Consider the following 15,328-nt stretch of genomic DNA (forward strand, 5'->3'; position numbering starts at 1 on the left):
AGCGATCTCGCGAGCCCGCCAAAACATTTATCGTTGGCATATGTACACAGCAAGAGCGGAAATATTTTTTTTTTCCCCGTGTAACTCTAATTAATCCGTGCATATATTGGATTTAATCCCCATATTAATTTTATTTAATACGTGTATATATTCGAATTAATACGTGTATATATTCGAATTAATACGCGGATATATTTAAGCCATATGGTTGGCTAATAATATATACGCGTATATATTCCAATTAATACGCGTATAAATTCCAATTAATACGCGGATATATTATGCAGTGCTTGTCCCACATGGCTTGCCATACCCGTGGCCTTCATCCCGCTACTGAATATTTGTAGATCCGTTTATATATACATGAGCCGTATATAAGAGAGTTTGACCAACCGTTTTCTTGTGACGTCCCATGTTTACAATGCAGGCCATGATAGTTCCATAAAAGTTACGCGAATTCGTGCAGAAACAGTGCTTTCATATAACTGTAGTGACAGTTATTACACTGCACGGCAAGCTAGCCGTATAAAGTATATCCCCTCTCGCAAAGTGGAACAGTCTACGTATTTTGTTGACAAATATTCTGTTGCCCAACTTTCTTGTTAATTTTTGCTCCCAGAACAATAGGACTGGTGTCCAACGAGATACAGTTTTGTATTAAACGTTCACGTGTACAGAGACAGCGTTTTCAGTTACCTCATTCAGTCAACTCGTCAATGAAGGCTGTTTCTTAGTCAAAGTATTACTTTAGTAGAAAGCACTACAATATATACCATCGCCAACACCACAGTGGTATCTGGCTAATAAAAGCCAGGTCGGTACATACTAGCTCCACGATACTTCGGCGGATATTCTTCGGCAATCCACCGGACATTCTATGTGTGGGATGTAGCAATGTAACCCACCAAATACTAGCGTTTCGGATTCAGTTATATGGATTATTATATATCCCGGTAATATATTGGGACTGGCAGTTTCAGTACCTGGATTGACGTACAAGGAGGAATTAAACAACAGCACTCTTATTAGAGGTTAGTAGTATTGATTATTGTTAACAAGACCTCTAAATAACCTCAGTCTGTACAAGAACTATACTGCAGTGCTAGCCTAAGTATTGGTCGGTTAGTAGCGTTTATTCGAAGGAATTTTAATTTAATTTAAAACGTAATTCAAATTCGGCCTAGTATAGATGTAGGCTGGGCCAGGCATAGCCTTTGGTCGAGTGAAAGAGCTAACGTTTTTTTTTTTTGTTAGTAACCTTTATCCTCAGCAAAGGCGAAGATATGTTTTAAGTGATATTACAAGCTTCACAAATCACTAATCAAGCGCTATCGTTGGGTATCTTCCATATTACCGAGATACAGTACAATTCAATTGCACCATACAGACAAACATAAACATTGGCAACGAGTTTAATTAAGCTATTATCTACTGAATTGCATTTCCAACTGGATTGAGAATACATTACCAGACTTTCATTTTGAATGGTAAGGATCATGTTCTGGAGCAATATCGACTGATTATACAATACATGGCAAAGCTAGTACTGGTAGGCTAGTGAATCGAAGGAGAATCATTGTATAGATTGCTCTAGTGTAATAGCGAAGAGTGGAATGGAAAGTTCAGTGTATTTAGAAAATATTGAACCAGAGAACGAACATTCAATTGTTCCGATACCGGGGTCTATCTACAGACATGATTTTGAAGTTAAATTGATATTTCAATTTTCAATTGACGTAAGACCTACTAATTCAGATATGAGTGAAATTCATTGTTCTTGAGTTATTTTCGTGACTAAGTATTAAGCCCCGCCCATATACATACCAATGACATGAAATTTGACGTTCATATAATTTTGTACCACACATTTACTAACACAACCATACCAAGTATGAAGCTAATCGGACCTAAGGTTACAAAGATATTGACATTTTAAGGATTTTACGTTTAGCCCGCCCACTCATTAATATTCAAAGGATGCATACTAAATACAATAGGGATCGTCTTCTCACTATGGGGATTATATGTACCAAGAATGGTAGCAATTCAACATTTTGTACTCGAGTTATCGTGGTAACGAGCTATTTTCCTGACTAAGTATTAAGCTTGCCCACTCATGAATACAATTGATATGAAATTTGTCGTTCATATAATTTTGTACCAACCATATACTTACACAATCATACCAATAATGAAGCTAATCGGACCTAAGGTTATAAAGATATTGACAATTTAAGGATTTTACGTAAAGCCCGCACACTCATTAATATTTATAGGACACATAGGGTTCGTCCACTCACTTTGGGGATTATATTTACCATGTATGGTAGCAATCCACTGTTTTGTTTTTGAGTTATGGATGTTTCATATCATTCCAGTAAATTGTGTAAAGCGTGTTAACATGGCATTACTTTCGACAAGGCTTTGACAAATCCCAAGCCTGCAAGCTTAGGGCAAGTGAAAAATCAGTCGGGCAAATGTAGTGATGAATATCGTAGCTTGACAGGCAAATATATCCCCTATCCATGGGGCCAATGACGAACTTTCTGGCTGCTCATGTCGTGGGACGCAGGAGTTTCACAACTTGAATGAGTAGGTTTGAATGGGGCAAGTAGATTTTCCTGCAGGCATGTAGGTTTTGTTAAAGAGCAGTTCAGCTCGCCACACAGGCAAGTCAAAGAAATTGTTGAAGCCTGCTTTCGACTAAACTATCCTGCTGCATTATTATATGAAAGGTCCCAAATGAGCCATCTACAATATACTACAGCATCACTCCTGCTGACCAAAAAAAGTTTATGAATAAATAATGTAATCCTTACCTGGACAACTTCACCGTTCACTGTTATCAGTCGAATTAGAATCCCTGGTTGTGGCAGCCGTATGTTTTTGAGTCGAACTAGCTGTGGAGGTGGAGGGTTCACTATGGATCTTGCATGGATGATGTCACTTTTTGAAATGTTGCGGGAAGGGCTTTGCTTGACTTATTCAGAATGATGGAAGATCTCCCTTTCTGGAAATTCCGCATTAATATGGTTTTGTCGTCTGTAAGTTTGGGAAAATGTTTCTTTTCATAGCAGAGTAATTTTGCTGCTTGCGTTTGATCTGCAATACCTGCTATCAAGACATCCCCTTCGGTCTTTGTTTTCACTACTAAAAACTTCATGGACTTCGGATATGGACCAGACATATGGTTGGATTGCGTAACACCAAGTAAAGTATCCATCTGTAAAATATTAAAATAGCACAATAAGTTGACTGACGGAAAACCCATGGAGGTAAAAACAGACCTCCATGGAAATCCAGATCTAATGAGAAACGTGGCAATGAGTGTATGGTTGGTTTGGGAATACTGGTGTGGGAAATAACCAAGAAATATTAGGGAAAAGTGGGGATATTAAATAATTTACTAATTTAGTTTGGCTTACTCATGTAAAATGAAGTTGTATTATAACAGGAATGACTATTAGTTGGATGATACGTGTTCTATGTACAATTTTGTTGAGGGATGACGTATTTGTCTAGATCTGAGTTTCCACTATGTGATCAGCTGGAAAAATGTATGGGTAGTACAGTCAGTTGAATTGTGATGCAATTAAATTAACTTATTTACCTAAATGATTGTTATCTATGGTTTACAAGCAATAATGGTTTTATGTTTAATACAACGTTTGGAGAGCATACAAAGAGTAAATTACTGATATTTTGCACAACATTTGGAAGCAGAAATAGTCGGGAATGAGGAGTCTCTGGGTCTATGTAAAAGTTATTGTTGGTTTGTTGACTTTGTCAAAGAAAACATGGCAAGTACTATTCATGATTGTTATCTGTGCACAGTAGTTAAACATGCTAATAACAGCATGAATACTATTTGACATTGACAATATTGGTAGTAGGGGTGTCTGGGAATGGGCTATTCCTGCTACATTAGTACTCCCCTCCTAAATTCTCGGTAAAAGGTAATGTTGTGTATATTGATTGTAGGAAGTTATGGCAATGTGCAACATATTGTTCAAGCTATCACTATATTGTGAATGCGCAAGACTACGCGGTCTGTTTGGTTCACAGACTAAACTTTTCAACATTTTATTGCAAAATTGAAAAACAAACCTAAGTTCATTTACCTGGTGCTAGGTCATAGCTGCTACAGCTTGTAGCACTTGTGTAGTACTGTAATTTGCAAGCTTGCCCCCATAGCTGAAGGGCTGAGTGAGGTGCCACATTCATGGACACTTCATAACAACCTATATGTTGTATTGGAACCCACAACCTTTTGGCAGTGAGTGACAGATACTACTAGTCAGAAATTCTCTAGTTTTATATATATATATATATATATATATATATATATATATATATATATATATATATATATACATATATACATATATATATATATATATATATATATATATATATATATATATGTGTGTGTGTGTGTGTGTGTATACTGTAGTCATTGTACATAGGTATATTTACAGTAAAACTTTATTTGGGGTTGATACACTTGTATTAATCGCTATTTATGCTTTTCTTTTCTTCTGTTAATGGTTAATATTTACACAGTAGGAATGATATATCCAGATATGTGATAGTACATAGCTGGTATTGATATTTTCTTTACTGATTGATCTTGATGGAAATTTGAATGGTCTTGTGATCAGACCATGCACAATATAACACTTGAGAGTGTAGTACCTTACAATTGGTGAACACAAGGTCAAGAATTGTACCTGATGAAGTAGTAGGTTCGTAGATGTACTGTTTACAATGAAGGATATTCTCCATGAAATCAGCAATAGTTGGTGTTTATTGTTTTGTAGATTGAAGTTGAAATCTCCAGTCAGCAGTATTGGCCATTGTTGATCAATCTGTGGGATCAGTGGCGTAGCCAGGATTTTTTCAGTGAGGGGGCGCTGGGGGGGGGGGTTGGGCTCGATGGCTGCAGACTGAATATGTACCATATAATATATACATAACTTAAACTTCCTGTCATATAACTGTGGGATCATGTAATATGTAACTTACACTATACCGGTGCCATAGGTCATCTTATGGTATTGTCATGGAGTGATGTTATACATCCTTTAGGTTCCTACCAACCTCCTGCAATTTCTATCACCCTTTGCACTTTTGACCCTCAACATTTCCTCCCGTTAATTCCAACGGTTCGGAATAAAGAAATAAATTACAAATTTTTCGGTTTATATAATCCTTCACAACACTACGAGTTACACTTAATGTGTGCCTAAACACGTAACCGACTACGTTAAACGTTAAACGTTAAACTCTTAATTAAATCGAATTATTACTTCTCTAATTACAGTACAAAGAAACATAGTCACGGGTTTTATGTACAATGCAATATATTACAAGTACAATAGGCTCCATGCAACAGTTCTCCTGAATAACTGTAGCTTAATCAATTAATATATGATGTAATATTACAGTTGTAGTTAAACAAATTGATGAAATGAATGTTCTTCAAAGTACAATACGGTAACTTTACAATATCTAACAGTTTTTTTTTTTATCACATTCAGTTTGAATCACGATATAAATGTTATAAAAATATGTAACTATATAATATAGTAATATTACTTTATGGAACTTGCAACGTCACGGCCATTTGACATAATTATGATTGATTTGAAATCAAACAGCTCCTCTTGTAATGTTAAACATAGACTGGTTATTCGAATCAAACCTAATTGTTACGTTAACGGTAGAAACTAACGTGATCTCGCTCTATGGTCTAATACTGGGAATTAATGTGTTGATGAAAACTGCATGGGTAAATTTTTTTTCTTTGATGGTCAATTAAATCTTAGTTGTTAAGTTTAGTAGAAAAAGGATCAGGAGGGACACTCAAGTCCCCATCAAGGACTCTAATCGGAGAGGGAAAAAATGAAAACACAAAGACTCAGATCCGTTTACAATGCTTAAAGTGCTTGTCCAAAGCATTCGTAAACCCATTCACACTACTTGCAAGTACAACTTTCTCAGGCAAACCGTTCCATTCATTTACAACCCTATTAGAAAAATGTTATGCCGAATATTAATCCTACTTTGTGATTCTTGGAGTTTAAGACAATAACCTATATTACAATTACTATTAGGAAACATAATATAGTCGGTGAAGGATAAATTGTGAAAATCATACACACTCTTGAAAACCTGCATTAAGTCACCACGTAACCTCCTAAGCTCCAGTGTGGTGAGATTTTCTCTCTTGGAACTATTTCATTTACTTTCCACACTCTAAAAATTTAACATTGCAAAATGGCGGGACGATTCTTCGTGTTTATTCTTGTTACGATGTGACACAATGTTATTACACACATTATGGAATGAAAGAACGTCTTAATTACTTCCTGTTGAATTGAAGTATTTCAACCCCTGAATAGATAGTTTCCTGTTTTAGGAAGTTTCGTATAAATAGTAATATATACAGCATGTACATTATGTACAGTCCTATATTTAGAACATTGGCAAATGAATCAATACCTAGACTGATCCATTTGATTTGATTCGCTCACGAACAAGTTCTATCGGACGATCATGCTGCCAGAGGGTGTTCCATGATATTATTGAAATAGTTGTGTAAGTATTTTTAGTGTTGTTATCGAGCCCCATCCCCTCATCTTTCTTTGACGTGATAGAAGTATAGCAGTTTCTATACTGATATATGGTTTCTTTTAATTCATTTGTAATTATCTTCGATTGGGAAGTACCGCTATTTCCACCTTCCACACGGTTGTCACTCTCCGTAACCACGCGATAATGCACCCGAGAAATAGTTATATGCTATTACCCACACGGCGTATTATATACGCAGAAAATAACGTAATATTCAGTTGATGCAAATTAAAAGTGAATTGGTTGGATTCAAGCGCACAATCTGTTAACGGCAACGAATGTACCTATATATCAGCTGACCTTTAAATATTCGTCTTTTGTTTTAAATCGTTCTCAGACAGCACTTACAGCTAAATTACTTCTTTTTCTAAAGAACCTCGACAATGTGATCATGTAAAAAGGGAAGCTTTAAGATTAACCACATAATGAAAGTACCTATTAAATGCAGTTCCATTACGTTTTTCAAATAACATCACGGGTAACATAAACAAACCCAGGAATAAAATTACCTCAAATTTACCGCGGAAACATACCACACTTTTACCCCGGTAAAACCGGGGTAAAAACGCGGTAAATTTGTTGTACATTACCGCGGTGTTTTGGCCCTATGGACGCGGTAAACCGCGGTTTACCTCAGTAAATTACCACAAATTTACCATGGTTTTACCCCAATTTTACCGCAATTTACCACGGTGTTACCATACTTTTACCGCGCTTTTACTACACTTTTACCCCAAATTTAACACAGTTTTACCGTTCTTTTACCCCAATTTTACCGTAGATTTACCACGCTTTTACCTTAGTTTTACCTCAATTTACCATACTTTTACCACGCTTTTACCCCAATTGTACCGTGAAATTACTACGCTTTTAACCTCAGTTTTAACTCAATTTACCATGATTTTACACTAATTTTAGGACAGTTTTACCTAACATTGAGCATGATTTTGTCCTAACTTCAATCAGCATGTATACCATATATTTCTTTGAATTTCATCCATCAGTGTACTGTATCATAATTTGGCTATATGCCTTTACCCTTATTGTAATGGTTGTATGCCTGACATGTAAGTCCTCAGTTATAGAATGCAACAGTTTTTAATTCATCAAATCCATGGAGGTTTCACACATGAGAAAGCTTTGTTGAATTTCAATTACCCTAGATGGTGTGATTCCTGACTCTCTTCTTTTGACTTAATTGGTAGTCCAGATTGGACTTTTGATCTCTTATTGTCCTCAAAGACTTGTTTTAAATGGAAAGAGTACTCTGAGTAGTAGTAAACGAAATTTTACCCCTGATCGACCTCGCAAGAGGTCCTGCGGGGGATAATAGAATTGTTTTCAAAGAAAAGACAACGTTTTTTTTTTTTTTTTTTTCTGTTTTTTCTGGGGATCAGTTGTCTTTGTTGAGCCAGGGAATGGTTGATAAGTGAAGTATCGTTACAATAGCATAGTACTCTGAGCATAGATACATTGACTTGTCAAGTCATTTAATGGACCTGACAGAGAATACTCAAATCTGAGGACACTGATTGGTCAATTGTTGGTCAATTTGTGTGCCACAGTGTTGAGGCACAGAAGCTATGCCTTATGTGTGCTAGTTTATATAGTTCTTCTTTTTTTTTCATTTTAAAGGCTTTTAGCTTCTCCCTAATAATGAAAAAAGAATTAATTGTTGTCTCCTCTAAAATATATCAGGGATTCCATGAAGGAATTCTCTATGTATCTATCCTCCGCTTTTTTTTTTTTAGGAAAAGAGATGCATACTATAACATATAAGAATAGCAGTTTGTCTCTCTTCTTTATTCAACTCATATCCACAGGTAATATATATTGCCAACATTAAGATATGAATAGAACAAAAGGTTTGTCATATCAGTATTGCAAAAATATGGGACAAAATCATGGAAAATTGCTGTAAATGTACCATCATGTTTCATAGTGTGACCCATACATGTTCTACTGTGGTAAAATCATGGTACAATTATGGTAAATTTACCATAGTATAATTGCACCATATAGTTTTACCCTATTTTTACTGTGGTTAATCATGGCACAATTGTAGGAATTTCACATATGTAGTTTATGTACCACACTTTTACCCTACTTTTACCTCGGTAATACCATGGTAAAACTGTGGTAAATTTACCGTAGTAAATGTACCACGCTTTTACCCTACTTTTACCGCGGTAATACCATGGTAAAACTGTGGTAAATGTACCGTAGTAAATGTACCACACTATTACCGTGGTAATACCATGGTAAAACTGTGGTTCATTTACCGTAGTAAATGTACCGCACTTTTACCCTACTTTAACCTCGGTAATACCATGGTAAAACTGTGGTAAATGTACCGTAGTAAATGTACCACACTTTTACCACGGTAAAACCATGGTAAACCTGCGGTAAATTTACCGCAGTAAATGTACCGCACTTTTACCCTACTTATACCGCGGTAGTATCATGGTAAAACTGCGGTAAATTTACCGCGGTAAATGTACCGCACTTTTACCCTACTTATACTGTGGTAATATCATGGTAAAACTGCGGTAAATTTACCGCAGTAAATGTACCGCACTTTTACAATACTTTTACCGCGGTAATACCATGGTAAAACTGCGGTAAATGTACCGCGGTTGATTTTACCACAATTTTACCACACATTTACCCTATTTACCACACATTTTCCATAGTTTACCGCGGTAAAATTAGGGTACATTTTTTTTGGGAATGCTCACCGGCATTCATATCGAAAAGATGTTAGATTCAGATTTTGCATTGAATAATTTACCTTAAGATCATTTTATCTTTTGAATTCTTGATTGTTCAACGAATATGATTTTTTTTACTTCAATAAAAAGAAAGCTAGATATTTTTGTTATAGAAAATGATCATCTGCGTTAAAATATAAACCCAACGACGTCCTTATAGTTGCAGGCAAACATAAATCCTGAACTGCTGAACATTGTTTATCACACTGCGAGTATTGGTCATAAGGCAAAACAAATTTTCAGTACGGTTGGAAACTTCGTCAGAACACAATTGCAAGACTGGGTAAAGCGACCACCTTTAAATGATATTTATCCCCTTCCAATATTTGCACAAATTTTAAATGGTACCACAATCTGAAAATGTTGAAAGCAACGAACCAACCAAGTCAACACATTTGCTACAACTATTGTTAGATCCGGGGATTCTACGACTACCAATTAGCTTGACTTATTATGCCCCTTTTTGGCATGTCAAACAAATAATGATAAAGCAAACGTAAAAAGTAATTGACACCTAACTTCCCCTCAGCATATGTAGGCTACTGCTACCATCAGAATTTGAACATCTTCAATTCACATTGTATACACCAATAAAGCAGAGCTTTTAAAGTAATGTCAAGTTCTACTTTTCCCATACAAAGTGATTTAACCGAATATTTTGCTAATTTACCTTTTAAGTTTAGACGTGTAAATTTCAAAATCAGGAGAATAATGAATGTGAAGATGCAATCTACCTGGAGTGCCTGGGAAGTGGCATTTTGGATTTTTTGGGCCAAACTTTCCTTCGTTCTACAAAACATCCGAGGTTGTAGTATTTGCTGCTTGCGTTTCTTAGCTTTGTTACGACTACTACCCCGTTGTGTCCATACAGTCAATATTGCCGTCTGGTGTGGAGAAGGGGGATGGGGAAGGGCAACGGCGATGGTTATATGCGTTAAAAAACGATAGTACACCGCCTGCACCCCCACCCCCCGAATGCTACATCTGTAAAACTTTACATTTGGTTTTATTTCCTGAGCTAAAGGTTGAGTTATTAGTGCTTTGTCACAGTAGTACATCCAGTAACACCAATTTTGGTAAGAGTATGTTTGTTCAAACGACGCGACATTTTACAACCAGTTATAGGGAACGCCCAGGATTCATATGGAAGGTTAACATGTGGTAGGGGGGGGGGGAGGCTCACCTCTCCCGACTGGTTATCTTATGGGTTTGAAACTTTACTGAAGTTGAAGTACGTCTAGAGGCGAATCAATGATTTTATAAAAGAAGGGTGCAACCTTGGGATCTGTAAATTCTACTCCAATGTTAGGGGTATGGGTGCACCCTCCATCCCCCCACTCATCCAGTAAAACAACATAATTGTTGATGGTGCATTTATCCTAAATATAACTTATTTCTATATTATTACCTCTTTAAACCAAGGTTATACGAATAAATATTTTGTGTGAGGCTGAAAAGGGACGGGCAGGTGGAAGTGGTGGCGCATGCACCCGTAGTTGTGAACTTATTTTCCCGGCTGAATTTTAAAATCCATTGACTGCACATTTTACCCGAATGATGATAGGAATTTTGTATTTGGGAAGGGGATCGGGGTATTTTCCCGAAGATCCTTTGCGCACGGCACTGCAACAGTGTAAATGTCTTGCTTGGTGATACATGAGGAAGCAGCAGCATATGATTTGATTTGATTTGATGTATTCATTCTAGAATAAATATAAAATTTATAAAAAGGAGTTGTAAACTACGTTAAGTTCTTGATTGACTTTTTCAATTTCGACATGATGTTACGATGTGGTGGGTATCTAGCACTAAATAAAGCAGAGATCACCAATCAGCAATGTAATACTACTCACTGGCAAATTAAGGCACGTATAGCCGAAATACACATTTCTCAAAAGGGATATGGAAAAACTCGGGTAACCCTTGGAATTAACATATGTTTCTATATAGTACTTTAAGTCAACTAGTAAGTAAATTCAATGGACGTGATTGTTTCTTACGTTTACTTATACTGCTTGAAAAGAGAATAGTGTTTGTTTTTAGCAATTGCTGAAAGTTGAGTGCTGTCACTGTTTGTTTAGTTACGAATTTTAACACTTTTAGGAAAATTGATCTCCATTAGTGTTACTCAATCAAATCGTGACTAAAACAATACTTTATATGATTTGTCACCATTTTTTTTTCTGATGAGAGTTTTAACATCATGTTTTATACTACAGTATCTGTCACTGTGTACTATTGTCATATATCGGGGTACCATGCATTACGTTGCTTGTGTACTGTTGAATGTGTATTACTCGAACATTGCTCGAGAATGACCAGAGAGCAAACACTCAGATGGAATTTTAAGCTTGTCGATCTACATTTTCAATTAATTCATGATCTGGGAAAGTTGAAATTTCCTATGAAATATTTGACATAATGTGACTGCTGAATGTAGTTCCCTGTGACAGGAAACGAAATTTCGTCTATCCTTTTTAATATTTTCTGTTCCAATTTTTGGGAACCAAAATATCTCTTTAGTTACTAAAATATGAACCTAAATTCGATATACCTCCGTTGGATTATTTAACTTCCTCTTTCGATTCCTACCAATATCCAGTATAAGATCTGTGTGGCATAACGTGTATTACTATAGGCTGAGGCCGTAATTGTTTCTTATAAAGTGTTGTACATTATTGTTTGGTAACTGCTGGTGTGTGTCGGTGAATTGTCCTATTCTGATGCGAAGCTATACTAGTAAATAGTGACTACTGATGTGTGTCGTTCCATTGTACTCTGTTGATTCCTTTCAAGTTCCAGTATGAGATCTGTGTTGAATAACGTATTACTGTAGTCTAAGGACGCAATTGCTTCCTATACAGGTTGTGCATTATTGTCTGGTAACTACTAATATATGTCTGTAGCTTGTATGAACTGTTTTTAGTATGCCAAAGCTTCGTCGATGGTTGTCATCGAAAAGAGCTAAATAATTCATCACAGGAGAATATTAAAAATGTCTTATCAATTACTACCGTGACAGCTTAAATGCGATCCTCTGTGACAGGAAACGAAATTTCTTGTTGATTTAATTGTGTAACATTTAATACAATAATTTTGCCATCCATGATATACTATATAATGTTAAATGAGTGTCCGTTATGTTCTACAATGTATACGTACTTATCGGAACAGTGGAGTCCAAATGATTTCATTTAAATCCCTATCGATTCAAGCGTACAATTATATATCTTATAACGAATATGGGCTAAAAAATTCGACTTGCTCCTTCATACAAAAGGGGCTGGCTACCCGCCTGATATTTCTGGAACTTGCTTGTATTGTGATTCCAACATCTTAATTACAAATAAAGGTGTAATGTCCATTAGTGTGTACCAGGACGAGTACAAACCTCTTGGCACCGGTACGTGTACTTCATATTGTACAATTGTCGATTCTGGACAATAGTGCGAGTGTGAGTGCAAGTGTTTGGCTTATATGACCTTTTAATATAGAGATATGTGCATTAAACGCTGATGCCGTTTGACGGGCACCCAGGAAGACACATCTTATCCAAGAGTCTAAACTAGTTAAACGGAAGATTCCAACAGTACATTAGAGTTGTAACTAACATCCTAAGTATGCATGGTCCTAATTGAGAGAAATCCATTTATCTCTAAGCCTTTGTCAGTTATTTCAAAACAAATGCTAACAACTTTCTAACGTACAAACTATGGTTGCTGAGAAGAAGCAGTAGGCAAGGTGAAAATTAGATGGAAGGAAAGGAAATAACACTGTTAGTCCGCGTATGTCTAATGCACAAGCAAAGTCAGATATCTCAAATAGAAGATTACACGAGCTTCTGCAGCGTTGCCGCTCTTGTTTTAACAATACAGTAATCCGTACACAATCCTACGGATATCTGTGTGTACTCATGCTTAAAACCAATTTAAGGTTCATTAATCTTTACAGTGGTGTATAATTGACTTTTCCACTGATCTGCGTATGACGTTTTATGTTACACCTTCGAATCACAAACCTCCATTTTCTTGTAGAATAAACAGAAGTCTGATACACAAATTAATAACAACACTCCTTTCCTATGGAAAGTAATACCGAAACTGAAGCTCTCATGACTTATTCACGTTGTATCGTTTTACCCTCTTTTGTAAATCTTCTGTTCAATGTCTTCCATGACACATCTCTGATCTTTATAATAAACAACTTTAGCGAAGCGACCTGCTAATGCGATACTTTTCCAAAGTACCTGTCATTTGACACGCAAAATGAAATAACTCGGATGCTTTAACACCGAGTTTGCCAAACATTCAGTCAATTCCACCACTCTCACATTCCCATTCCACCCTTAGATTTGAATTTCCACTTCTCATAAGTCTCTTCTACAAAAACTAAAACAACTTGTTTATAATTCATTTGATAGAACACTCTTCTGATATATTTAGCCGTGTCTTATCCCTTTTCCCGACCCCTCCAGTCGCCCCGGTAACCCTCATTACATTATTCACAGCAGAATTTGTTTATTCAAGAATAAAATCAGTTTACTATCATTTCGTTGTTATTAATAATTGTGAAGCAAGACGTCAAAATTTGTATCAAATGTCACACATTCAGACTTTTATTATATAGCACTACTATATCTCCTATAACATATCTTTGTCACTATATTTCCAGACGATTCGGGGTAAGCTTATTATATCTGGGGAATAAGTGGTAACAAAGCTTTACGTGCAATTAAGTGTACTTTATTGACAATTCGCAGCTATTCTACTTCAGGGTATGATATTGATTGCTAAATCACTAAAAACTAGTTCGATATCTTTATGTTGGGTGTGTTCATACAAATGGCTAGGTGACAAAATATCAACGGCTGAACGAACAACACAAACACGAGCACGAACACGATCTAAACGTAAAATGACCTCGTTATACTATGTACAAGTTTAATATTGTTAAATGCCATTAGAACTACGTGTTGGCTGTACACCAACGCGGGTTGACGCCATTGTCGTTATTTCTATATAACCATCGGCTTAAAGATTCCATCGCTTATGCGAGAACTGTTTATCATCAATCTGTATTAACGAAAGTATCTGGCAGAAGTATCTTACTGGTAAGTGAAGCATTTAAGGTTATGTAGCAACTGTATTTAATAAACCAACCACACATATGGATAAGTTATCTTTACTGCTATGACGTATCCTGTTATGATTGGTCTGGTGGTGCGGTTTTTGTCCACATCTACTGGATCCTGCTATAAGTTATTTTTATTAAGCAGCCTGCTCTATCTATGATTTTTTTTCTTCAGGTATCTACCCAGCAAAGCAAATGCATTGCCTTTCCGAAACAATCCATTTCGGATAGGAAGTCTTAAAAAGTAAAGGAAATGTCGTTTGTCAATAGAGAATATTCCCCAAACTTCTAAATCGTATGGTTTTCTTTATCCAACTTGGTCAACACAAAGTGATTGTTATGGAACGCAGAGTTATATAAATCAATGTTTTGTATATTACGCTGCTTGCCAAGTACATATGCTTACATTAAATTGCCCCCCCCCCTTCCCAATTAAAAAAAAACAGAACTGGCTTAAACTAGTCTTTGAGTATATTTATGATGATGAACGTTTTCAACCGTTCAACCATTTAACAGGTTATTTTTTAACCGTTCAATCCACATTTCATCTTTGGGCTCTGTGTATATACATTATCGATTTTGTGAAATAACAAATATTGTTTATTACTCGTTAACCTATATGCATGTATGTTGCACAGATTGAAATATAATAGCTGCGACTTTTTAATAAAACTATTTAGCAGATCATCAAGTAAAACAATCTGGTCGATCGGAAAGAAAGTGACAAAGAAAGGATTGTCACCATTAATTATTACGATCATATAATATTTTTAAGTAAAGTTACCCAGGAA

General features: G+C 36.0%; 1 protein-coding gene across 1 annotated transcript in view; it reads left to right on the forward strand.

Annotated features, from left to right (window-relative positions):
* The first annotated feature begins 541 nt into the window (after positions 1-541).
* Positions 542-15,328, forward strand: part of LOC139983636 (uncharacterized) — a 75,691-nt gene continuing 60,904 nt past the window's right edge. The window contains exon 1 of the mRNA XM_071997310.1: positions 542-1,031. The gene's annotated coding sequence lies outside the window, so the exon portion shown is untranslated. The remainder of the gene's footprint in view (positions 1,032-15,328) is intronic.

The sequence above is a fragment of the Apostichopus japonicus genome, chromosome 16 (genome assembly GCF_037975245.1).
Source record: "Apostichopus japonicus isolate 1M-3 chromosome 16, ASM3797524v1, whole genome shotgun sequence".
Classification (NCBI taxonomy): domain Eukaryota; kingdom Metazoa; phylum Echinodermata; class Holothuroidea; order Aspidochirotida; family Stichopodidae; genus Apostichopus; species Apostichopus japonicus.